The sequence below is a fragment of the Ambystoma mexicanum genome, chromosome 14 (assembly GCF_040938575.1).
Source record: "Ambystoma mexicanum isolate Mex_15411 chromosome 14, UKY_AmexF1_1, whole genome shotgun sequence".
NCBI lineage: Eukaryota > Metazoa > Chordata > Amphibia > Caudata > Ambystomatidae > Ambystoma > Ambystoma mexicanum.
This window is the reverse complement of record NC_090940.1, coordinates 527612199-527624948: the sequence shown is the minus strand read 5'-3', so window position 1 is coordinate 527624948 and position 12750 is coordinate 527612199.

Sequence of the window (12750 nt, the reverse complement as noted above, 5' to 3'; positions counted from 1 at the left end):
TTACCTCCAAACTTCTGCTTCTCTGAGACTTGTAAAATTCACCTGGATGCTACCAGCCCTTCTGAAGGACTCTTTTGCAACCTCTGTGATAATCTCTCTCTCTATTCTTCACTCTGGCCCAACTCACTCTGCAGGGCACACCCTAGATGTTCCGATTACCTCAGACCTCCCCTTCTCTAACCTTCACACCACTCCTCTGTATTGGAGAGATCACTTTCTCCTTTCTTCCCATCTGTCTCTCTCTCTTCCATGCTGGTCAAGCCGACTCCAGCACTGCCACCTACCTTCTCGGTCATCCGACCCATGAAGCGTGTGTTAGTTGAGGCTTTTGCCACTACTTCCGCTCCTCCTCCCGCACCTTTGGCCGACTCACATCATGACACGGCCCACTCTAACCTTCATCTCTCTATCTCTAACACTCTGGATGTCCTTGCCCCTGTCACGAGGATCCGCTTGAAGCCCAAATCCAAGTCAATCCATCTCTTGGTACGAGTCCGACCTCACCGCTAAAAGAAAATGTAGGGAGGTGGAGAGAAAGTGGAGGCCCTCAGGCGCACCCTCGGACAAACTGGTCTGCTGAGTGCTACAAAGGTAGTACAGACTCTCTGTCCTCTCTAAGTAGGAGACTACATCCAAGCCTGAATCTCTGCGGCATCTAACAACCCGGTCACAGTTTTCAAAATCTGAAAGGAGCTGGCCAATCCTGCTGCAGTCTCTACCTCTCTGGATCCCTCCCAGGCACTCTGCATGGCCTTGGTCTCTCATTTCACTACGAAAACTCAGGACATCCGGTCCACCCTCACTTCCTCTAGCTCCTTCTCTACCACTCCTGGCCCGTCTTAGGCATCTCTCCTCCTCCTTTCTCCTCCTTTGCCCTATTCACCCCTGACTATGCTTCTAGACAAGTCCGATCCATGAAAGTCTCATCAAAGCAGGTTCTCCCCTGCTCATCCAGAACAATCAAGGACCACATCGACACCCTTGCTCCAGCCTTGGCGATTTCTGCAATCACACCTTTGCCAATGGAACTTTCCCCTCCCCCTTAAGCACTCTCTCGTGCACCCCCTTCTAAAAAAGCCTTGAGGCGATCCTTCCACTCCAGCTAACTTTGGCCTGATCTCCATCACTCCTTTCCTGGGCAAACTCTTGGAAAAGATGGCCATCTCTCAGCTTAATCTACATACTGAATCTGTTGGTTGCCTCCATAACCATCAGTCTGGCTTGAGAGCTGCCAGAAGCTCTGACACTGCTATCCTGAACACCCGTGAGGACTTGCTCTCCAATCTTACTCTAAGCTCCCTTCTGTCCTATTTCTCCTTGATCAATCCTCTGTTTTTGACACGGTCAAACATGCCATCCTGCTCAATCGTCGCCGGGACAACCTTGGTATTACTGATCAGGCCCTGGCCTGGTTAACCTCCTTTCTCACGGACTGATCGTCTCAGGTACAACTTGGGTCTTTCCTCTCTTCTATCTCTCTTTCTATTTGTGGGGTTTCCCAGGGGTCTAACCTCTCTCTCTCTGGCTCTTCAACCACTACCTGGCACCTCTTGCCCCCTGCATCGCAACTTTCTGCTCCAATTTTCAATGTTTCGGCTCTCTTTCAGGCTTCCCTCTGCCAATTTTGCTGCTTCTTCTCTCATACCAGACTGTACGTCCGCAATTCAGGAATGGTGTGCCGTCAATGATCTCTGCCTGAATGCCAGTAAGATTGAGATCCTTCTCATTGGGACACCTGCTCCCTTCTTTCTTTCCTCTCTCTCTCTCTGGCTGCCCACTCTGGGCCCTCTTCCTGCTCCTTCCTGTGAGGCTAAGAACCCTGCTGTCATCTTCAACTCCACCCTCTCCTTCTCTCCTCACATCTCTGACGTCTCTAAGAAGTGAAACTTTCATCTGCACCTCCTCAGAGGTATTCTTCCTTTTCTCACTTTCCCCCAGAATCTCCCTGTCTCCAGAGCTCTGGTCCTCTCTAAGCTGGACTATTCCAACAGCCTCTTTCTAAATCTTCCTGCCTCTACTCTTCGACCTTTACAACTTATCCAGAACAGATCAAGGATCAACTTCAAGATCCTCTGCATTGTCCACAAGGCTTTCTGGGGCCTGGGACTGCTCTACCTCCAACTTCCTCTTCCAAAACATCTTACTTCTCAAGCTCTCCGCTCATCCACCTCCAACTCTCTGAGGGTCATATGATTCTCCAAACAGAGAGTTGGGGACCTCCCTCTGGAACAGCCTCCATGCCTATCTCAAACGTGAGCAGACTCACCTCGGGTTCCTGAAGCAACTCAAGACCATCCTTTTCCCTTCCGCTTTCTCTCTTCCTCTCCCCTGCTGATGCACCTGACTGCTCCATGCACTGGTCACCTGGTCACCCCCTGAACTCGGGCCCAGGCTCCTGAATGTCTATTTGCCCTTGCACTGCCTCTGGGCGCCCCAGCACTTAAGGGTCTGTATCTGCAATCCTACAATCCCTTCTCTCTGCACTTATGAGCCACCCGATGGCTGCACATGTGAATTAACTGCACTTACCCCATCTAGTTACCCTGGCACTTCTCCCTTTCCCTCTTCCCCACACTTGCAAGATCTGAATGACACAAGACCTAGTAAGATCGTTTTTTGTCCTCCCTTGCTTCCCCCTTCTTGTCTTTTCGCGCCTAGAAACACTTGTGTACAGGCGCGTTATAAATGCCACATCATATCATAACATACATACATTGAACTGGTCTCAAAATCAAGCCTTGCATGATAATGTGGGCTAGATGTCATGGGCGGAGTAGCAGACCCAACTATAGAGGCGATGTGAAAGTGTTGCTGCAAATTAATGGCAAACACCAAGATTGCACAAGGTATCCTCGAAAATTCACTATTTCCAAAGTTTCTGGAAGTAGCTGAGACAAATACCACTAAGAGAGGTACCAAAGGTTCTGGGGATGCTGACCAAAACCCTGAACCCATACTTGATATATATAAACTGAGAGTATAGTTGGTCACACTGAAATAATCCCTGATTTGGCATTTGCTCAATGCAATAATCCTGTCCTGACTGAGGTGTTCCTTAAAGTCATACCAGAACAGGAAGGTAGAGGAAAAGAAGCCACGTTTTTCTTCACCAGACAGTTATATTGCATAGATGGGGTTATTAGTAGTGAAGGTCAACCTAGATAACAAATAGTTGTACCAAGAAGTCATAGGAGGATGGTGGTGGAAATAGTGTATGCCCAGCTCACGTCTGGACATTTGGGTGTTGCTATGACACAGGGACAGGTGGTGAGTCCATTTTCTTGGCAGGGGTACATTCCGATGTTAAAAACATTATATTGACTTTAACTTTATGTTAAAAAAAAACTGCACCACATAATCCTCCACCAGCACCTTACAGCCCCTACCCATTATAGATGTCCCGTTTTCCTGCATAGGAATGGATATTGTAGGCCCCTTGGAACAGTCCAAGATGGGAAATAGGCATATTCTAGTCATACTGGACTTCGCCACTCGCTACCCAGAGGCGTTCCCTATGCGTAGTAACACATTGTAACAGATCCCCAAACATCTTATACGTTTCCTATCAGGAGTGGGGTTAACAAAGTAAATTTTAACTGACCAGGGAATTACTTTTATGAGCAAAATCATGGTCGAAGTCAAACAGATATTGTAAATTGAGACCTTGGGAACCTCTGTGTATCACTCTCAAACGGACGGTCTGATCAAGTGTTTTAACAAGACCCTTGAGGATGATGGTGCTGGAAATGGTGCCTGCCCAGCTCACGTCTGGCCTTTTGGGTATGGCTATGACACAGAGACAGGTGGATAGTCCATTTGATTGGGTGGGGTATATGCCAATGTTAAAAACGTTATATTGACTTGTACCTTATGTAAAAAAAAACTGCACCACATAATCCTCCACCAGCTCCCTTACAGCCCCTACCCATTATAGATGTCCCATTTTCCTGCCTAGGGATGGATATTGTAGGTCTCTTGCAACAGTCCAAGATGGGAAATAGGCATATTCTATTCATACTGGACTACGCCACTCGCTGCACAGAGGCATTCCCTATGCGTAGTAACACCTCGTAACAGATCCTCAAACATCTTATACCTTTCGTATCATGAGTGGGGTTCTCAAAGGGAATTTTAACTGACCAAGGAACTACTTTTTTGAGCAAAATAGTCACCAAAGTAAAACAGATATTGTAAATTAAGACCTTGGGAACCTCTGTGTATCACCCTCAAATGGACGGTTTGGTCAAACGTTTTAACAAGATCCTTGAGAGTGCGTTTAAAAAGCTATTGGAAGTTGATGGGAGAAACCAGGACATGATGCTTCCCTGGGCATTGTTCACCATCAGAAACGCTCCCAATCCTCCATAGGATTCTCATAATTTGAACTCTTGTACGGTCAGGGCTGGAGATGTCTTGGACACGTTACGAGAAACATGGGAAGAGAGGGAAGAAGCCATTTTACCACTTTCCTACACCACACAGCAGCTTAAAGAACAAATCAACCTATTAAGGGATATAGTGCATGAAATCTAAAAAGCCCAAGAATATCAGAAAACCCATCATAATAAGAAAGCTGTGATATGGTCTTTTATTACTGGACAGAAAGTTCTGGTATTGCAACCTCCCTCTGAGCATGAACCCAGTGGTATGGGCCAAACAAAATTGTGGAACATGTAAATATAAAGTCTCACAACCCGATCAAACACCAAAAACCCAGATCTATCATATCAATTTATTTAAACAGTGGAGAGAAGATCTTCCAGAAACCTCCTCAGCAGTAAATCACTAGCCTCCTAGCCGAAGATATAGATGGGTTAAATTGTGTACATCAGATCTTCCAAAGTCTCGACAAGATATAAAAAACCCTCTTGAGTCCTCAGTCGGTTTCCGGATGTCTTTAAAGATGAACCTGGCAGGGTAAAAGGGGTATTTCACCATATACATACGCCACCACGAAAAGTAATAAATCTCGACCATATAGAATCCCAAAAGTACGCAAAGGAATCATTGCTCAGGAGGTAGAGCAAATGCTGAAGAGTGACATCATAGAACTTTCCCAAAAGTTCTTGGTCCTCCCAGATAGTCTTAGCTGCTAAGACAGATCAATTGTGGAGGTTCTGTATCGATTTTAGAAAACTCAGTGCAGTGTCCCAGTTCGATAACTACCCGATGCCCAGAATTGAAGACCTCAACGATCGACTGGGCTAAGCAAGATACCTCTCCACGATTGATCTGACCATAGGCTACTGGCAGGTTCCTTTACACCCAGACGACAGGGAAAAGACAGCGTTCTCTACTCCCAGTGGACTGTTCCATATCAAAGTCCTCCTATCTGGACAACATGGAGCAACCACCATGTTTGAAAGGCTAATGGATCGAATCTTGCTCCCATATTCAAGTTTTTGTGGTAACTACTAAGATGACAGTCATTCATAGTAAGACATGGGAAAGACACCTCTCACATTTATGCCAAATTACCTGGGCACTAAGACATGCAGGTTTGATGGCCAACCTTAACAAAGGCTATGTAGCACAGTCGTCCGTCAAATGCTTAGGTTTCTTTGTTGGAAACTGGGAAGTCCAACCTCAGTTAGTGAAAGTGAGAGCAGTGAAAGAAACACTCATCCCTAAAAACAAAAGTGATTTTAGTGCTTTCCTGGGACTGGTAGGTTATTACCGAAGGTCCATCCCTAAATACTCCACAATCACGGCCTGCTTAACTTACAAACTGAATAACACAGCCCCTCAGAAAATACAATGGGAGCAAAGAGACCAAGCTTGATTTGACACACTAAAGTATATCATATGTAGTGAAGCCATCCTAAAGGTCACATCTTTTAACAAGGAGTTCTTGCTCCAAACAGACACCTCTAAGGTAGGGTTGGGAGCAGTCTTATCCCAGGGGTACAAATGAATCGGACACTCTGTACTCTATATCAGTCAGAAACTCTTTCCTAGAGAAAGGAATTATGCAACAATTGAATTAGAGGCCCTAGCCATAAAATGGGCCGTCGGCGACCTGAGATGCCATTTTACAGGTAGACATTTTAGACTCATCACAGATAATTCTCCCCTCACATCACTCAGCCTTTAAAAAGACACGAATCCCAGAATAAGGTGTAGTTATCTTCATCTTCAAGCTTACTGTTTCAGTGTGGAAACAGAAAGGGAAAAGATCAGAGAAACGACTTTCTGTCCCATTTTCCTGTGGAAGAAGAGGAAATCAGCAACAATAGGGCAAGGGTATGCAACAAATCCTCAGATGTCGTCCCTTCTCCCTTAAGCAGAGCACCTTCCCATGAGGCCAGAGAGGTGAGGCCGCTACCCAGTAGTCTGCTTGGGGTGATATTCAGCAGGCGGATCTCATAGGGAGGGATTCCCCCCTACGGATCTAGGGATGACTGTCCGGAGGGAACGTGGTATTGGTATTCCTCACCAGACCCTCACTCACCCTCCTCATCTCACATTCCCTAACTTACACCCCATGCTTCTTTAGGGTAGAAGAAAACATCTCCCTAGAAAGTACTGAGAGAAGAAGGAACAAGAACAACCCAAACAGAGTCTTTACATCAACCACTGGGACAAAGAAGATCTCTATTGACTCTTGCGAAAATCACCAAACTGCTTCTGTGACGAGGAGGAGGTCGGGCGACATCATGAGCACCTCTTCAAACTGTCTTGAGCAGTCTAGCATTTGTCAAACTCCTATTGGTACGGAACCAAATGAGATGGAAGTACTAGCCAAGTTGTTGAGCCCCCCCTGGAGGAGCTGCGAGAAGAAATATGACAATCCAGGAAGGAAAGAGGCAGACCGGGGCGCATAGGTGGGACTAAGCCGGTGCAGAGTCAGTCCTGTGTGGAGGTACAGCATGCCACGCTCCCAGGAAGAAGCTCCAAGCAACCCTGAAGTTGGGCAAGCATGGAAGCAGGATCTGCGCCAGCCAAAAGAAAGGCTTCTACTGCAGACCGCCACAGGCAAAGGAGAGCCAGATTGAAGCAGGGAAGCCTTGGCAGATCGCAGGCATCCAGGAAGACCCGGGACCACTACAGACCATTAAGAGAGGTACGCAGGTCGACAGTGAGGTCCCGGGCTCCTAGACAGTGGTCGGAAGACCATAGAATGAAAGGGAGTCCAGAATATAGTGTCTGGGACATTGAGATAAGAGACAGGAGATTTGCATATGGAAAAACCAGTGATAGACCTTGGCAGAAGAGTGAACCAAGGTTATCAAGAGGAGGAATAAAGTTAGAAGTGCAAGTTCAGGACCCACACCCATAAAAAGAAAAGCATCATCCTTGATCTTCATAGTCACAGTCAAAAAGTGATGAAGCAGGTGAACTATGTCTGTGAGAAAATCTAGGGAAGCAACCATCCCCCCTTGGCATTGTGAATAAGGAAATCTGGGAAAGGCCAGGGGAAGCAGCCATACCCCCTAGCACTGTGAATAGCCCAGAGCCTGAGAAAGAGCAGGGGAGGGAGACACTCCTCCAACTGGATTAAACTCTCAAAGGAAGCCTGAGAAAGGCCAGGGGAAGGGAGACATTCCCCTCATTTTGTGGAACTGTGAAAATAAATCTCAGAATGACCAGGGGCTGGAAGACATCCCGATCATTTTGAGGAACTGTGAAAGTATGCCAGAGAAAGGCCAGGGGAGGGGAGACACATTCCCCCTACTTTTTGAAATTGCCAACCATCTCAAACTGTACGTGTCCAGAAGAAGGGAGTGGTTCTTCTGGACCAAGAGGACAGTAAACCACTTTAGTTTGTTTTCAAGTGTTAGGGTTAGAAATAGGTTTTGATGTAGGACAGTGGACTCATTCATTTAGACTGACATCCTGACAGACTCCTTAGTATTGAGTTGAGACAGGGAAACCCCTCTTAGAATTAGGGAAAGATAGGGTTTTCGCTTTACTTTTTTCAAGAATAAAAGTTTTTGCCCAACACCATGCTACCCCTGTATCAGTCTCCTCCTTCCACACCCTTACAGCGGTTACATGGTGTGCTATATACACACACAGAGGGGACACAATTCAATACAAACAAGCATTAAATGAGGGGAGGCTAAACATGTGGAACAATTATTGCAGATGTATGCACCGTATGTGGATAGTCTGACCCCTTCTGAAGAAAGGCAACAATATGAAAGTAAGTATTGTGTTCGTGCCCATGAAAGTAGAAAGAGTCCTCTAGGGAAAGATCCCTTTGGAGACAGTATGATGGAGTCCTGGAAAATCAGAAGAGAGACAGTAGGTCATTGTTCTCCAATATACCAACAAAAAGAGATGTAAAATAGAGCACAGCCTATATTGAAAGAAGGCAGGCCCAAATATTGTCCACCGAGTGAGGCGTCACCAAATCTCTTTGAAAATCCTGGAGGATTAGACATTTATTTCAGTAGAATCTTTGTTATAATTGTGCATTATTATTAGTTGATGTTTTGTTTTAATAGAAATGCTATGCTGATCAGTAAAAGATGAAAAATTAAACGTACAAGATACTGTGCATAAAATGTGCCTGCCGTGATGTGCCAAACGAGCCTGTAAATCATCATCAAGAAAAACATGTTTCACACCCTTTTGCTCATGTGACAAGGCTCAGGGCACTGAGGGAGAATGAAAGAGTTTGACAACCGGATGCATGAGGCTTTTCGGTAGAGATGGGTGCAGCTCAAAAGATGAGACAGACTGCAGCACCATATCCGCAGGATACTGGTGTTGGAGAGATAAGATTGAGAAGCCGAGTCAGCATAGAGAAATCGTAACCCAGGTCTGACACTGAGGAAATGAATAGTAGTGAGGAGTCAGGGAGCCAAACGCAACTGGGAGAATACTGAGAGACCAAGCTGAGCAGAGGGCAGCAGTCAGGGCTAGAGGCAAGCTCCACAAGGTGCTTCTGTACATGGGCCTCCGGTGAAGGTGGAAGAAGGCTGTGAGAAGAGAGAAGTGACCAGGCAAAGTCAGAGAGGACAGAAGAGGTCTATGGCCAAGGGCAAAGCAAATGAGGGGCCTGTCATAGAGAGGAGGTGAAGCCCGGATGATGAGTTGGAGATGGACGGCGGTGCTGGAAGACTTTCTTCCTGGAGACACAGGAACAACAGTGATCATCAAGAGGTGTACAGCTAAACATGTATCCAACGACAGAGGAATGACAAGCAAGAACATTCTGGACTAGGAAGGGATCCACAGGCTGAACTTAAAAAAAGTGAATGCCTGGCACACCCTGTTCTCTCATTTTGTGCTGCACTTTCCACTCCTCCCCATTCCTCGCACTTTCCCCCTTTTTCCCTTTTCCTTGCACTTTCGTAATGTGACTGGGCCTAGTAAGATCGTTGTTTTTATTCTCCTTTGTTCCACTCCCTTTGCTTGGTCGAGCTCTAAAACACTTGTGTATTGAACACGATATAAATTAAATATCATATCATTTCATACCCTGGGCAGGGAAGTCCAGCTTCTCAATTAATCTGAAGGAGAGTTTATAACCGCTGATTTGAGAAAACCAAAAGATAAATGCTTTATGAGAAGTGAAGATCAACTTCCCACTTCTGAAGGAGAGATTGCAAATCCTGAAGCGAGGAAACAGAGAGACAAGAGCACACTGTTTGAAGAACACTGCCCAAACGAGGAGACAACCAAGTGCATTGTGGGAATTGAAGTCAATGTTCCAAATCCTGCTGAGCAAGGGATTATGAATTCTGAAGTCAGGAATTTTGAAAGAGTGAATGTCGATTGTATTTTGGGAACTGAAATTGAGATTCCTGCCACCTCCAAAAGAGAACTTCTGTAGCCCAAGAAAGCGAGGGACTTCTGAACTGTGTGAATTACAGTCCCTGAGCCCTAAAAAAATAAGATGTCTAATGTAATAATGTTGGCTGTTAGAGAGCTTTACTTTCGAAAATCTCTCACAGGTGACTCTTAAATAATAGAAGTAGCAATTTTGCGAATTAGAATAAAATACTGAGGGAGCGGAGTGGAACATCACTAATGTGTTGTGAAGAAATCATGTTGTGGACTGATGAGTTACAACTCTACTTTTGATTGATGGAATATGAACCGACTGACTGTTGTGCTGTACCATGTTCAATGCACTGACAGTCTCATTAATTGCATTTTGAAATATGTTACATACTGTTCATGTTTAATGGGTGTCAGCTAGTGATTTCCTGATTAATTTCCGGTGCTTAAAGGTTTTTTTTCTTTTTTTAAAATGTGTTAAACATAAACATGTTGGAATATTGACTGCATGAGTGAGTGCAATAGGACTTTTGAATGTATGTGATGCGAATGGGAGCATTAGTCTGTGGGCCATTGTAATTGAGTGATTGATTTGACCATACCTGAGGTGGATTTTATAGCAGTGTTGGAGACCTACTTGTGTTAGATGTGTTAAATTAAATAACATTTGTTTTCAATTTAATCTGAGTCCACTCTGTATAATTTGAATGTGGGTGTGCGCCATCTGTGGGGGGCTTCCTACGCAGGGGCTTATGATATTGTTGGTTGAGTTAAGAGAGATAGCCCTGAGTTGTTGTACCCAGCCCTCTAGATAAGCTGTGTATCTTGCCTTTTTACGCATGCAATTATGGCCAATACAGATGATTTAATTTCCTACTGCGTACCGTGTACGCTTTATTTATTCATTAAAAAAACATGCTTTCCACCACTAGATGGGAGTGTAGTGTTTCTTTTGTCATCAGCAGAATAGCAAGCGCAGGACAGGACGATTAGGCTCACATGCATCCTCACGCACATGAGTTGAAACACAGATGCACTTCTGTGAAACTTGATTTTGTAAAATATAAAGTCAAGGGTCACAGTTCCTTCTGCCCTGCACCAGACTGCCAGACTCCACGCACAGGAGCTCTCTGCATATGACAGCTGCACTCACTATGCATCAGCCTGCCCTGCTCTGTAGAGAGGAGCGCCCTGCAATATGCCCTGCATACAGCCCGTGGGCAGGAGCACCTTGCACTATGTAGCGCCTACGTCCCACGGATAGGCGCTCTTGCATTAGACTGCTCTCCATGGGCCTGAGCATTGTGCAGTAGACTGCTCTGTCAGACTGTTCTGCTCTATAAACAGGAGCGCTTGAATTAGACTTCTCTTTGTGCCTGAGCGTTGTGCATTAAACTGCCTGCTCTGTAGACAGGAGCTCTCTCAACTATCTAGCACCTACAACCCATGGACAGGAGCTTATACATTAGACTGATTTTTGTGGGCCTGAGCATTGTGCATTAGACTACCTTGGTCTGTAGACAGGTGCTCTCTCAAATATCTAGCGCCTACAAACCATGGACAGGAGCTCTTACATTGACTGCTCTTTGTGGGCCTGAGCTTTGTACATTACACGGCTGCATTAGACTGCATCCCTCTAGAGACAGAAACTGTGCCTACAACCCATTGGACAGGAACTACTGCGTTAGACTACTCTGTTTAGTCCTGAGCTTTGTGCATTCAACTTCCCTGCTCTAAAGTAGGAGCTCCCTGCATTATGTAGCACCTACACCCATGGGCCGGAGCTCTTGCACTAGGCTTCTCTATATGGGCCTGAGCGTTGGACATTAGACCGTTCTGTTCTATAGACAGGAGCTCTCTTCACTAGACTGACCATGTTCTGTACCCAGGAGCTCTCTCCATTAGACTGCACATTATACGGGCATCAACCCACACGCACAATTCTTTTCAAATGTAACAAAATAACATTTCCTGCCAATGTGCTGCATTTGAAAATAATTATTCTTTTGAATTTGGCGCGAGGGAGTTTAGACGTGGCTGCAAAGTCAGCCACGTCCAAACGTCCCTTGCGCCAAATCGTCGGCGCCAGAAAAGCTTCTGCGCCAAAATGGGCATGCCGCACTGGCCCCTGCGGCAAAGCGGTCGCAGCAAACCGGCCTGCGCTGAATCGGCGGCACCAAAAAGGGTTGTACCGTAGCAAGCGAGCAACACAATAAAGCATGCACCCTTACCTACCCTAAGCAATGTCTATCGCGTTGTGTGTAACCCTTCGTCTCTGGCTAATTTACTCTTTTTTTCTGTCCCCTTCATATTTGGCTTCCTAGCCACCCCCCACAACCTTGCGACCATTGAAGTTATTAGCGCCTCCGAAATGTTGTTGCTCTATTTCAGTTTCATTCAAAATACTTCACTCTGGGCAACGTTCATATGCTGGCACTGCACATCCGTTCCCACCCACTGTTTATCACAGAGACAAACTGGAAATGTACTTGAAAGCAATAGCTGACATTTCCTATATTTGCGGCTTGACTTGAAAATCAAACTTCGTAGACTTCTTAAAATACGTTTACTATCCTTTATGTTTGTGTTAGATGGCTACGGTTCCTCAAATGGATTTTAGGATTTGGTGTTAGGATGACAACATTTTCAAGATCTAAAACCCAGGGCAGGCCACCAACATAAAAGTAGCACTGCAATTTGACAGTGGCTGTCATGACAGAACTTTAGCAGTTGGGTGAGGAATACAACACAATCCCCTGGATGTAAACTGCCCTGATTTGTAGTGACAAACATGTTAAAAACAGAAGAACTTTTGCTTTGATTGCTATAAAACCACTTCTCAAGCAGCCTCTGTGGCACAATCAGTTAATTCATGTGACAGGTGTTCGAGCTCACCATGGGACATAAGAGACCTAGTTTAAGTGTTCATTTTAATGTAAAACTACCAAGCTATTCTAATGTTTATTTCATTTTGAACTGTTATGTGGACTTGTTGGTAAATGAGAATTGTGCATCGAG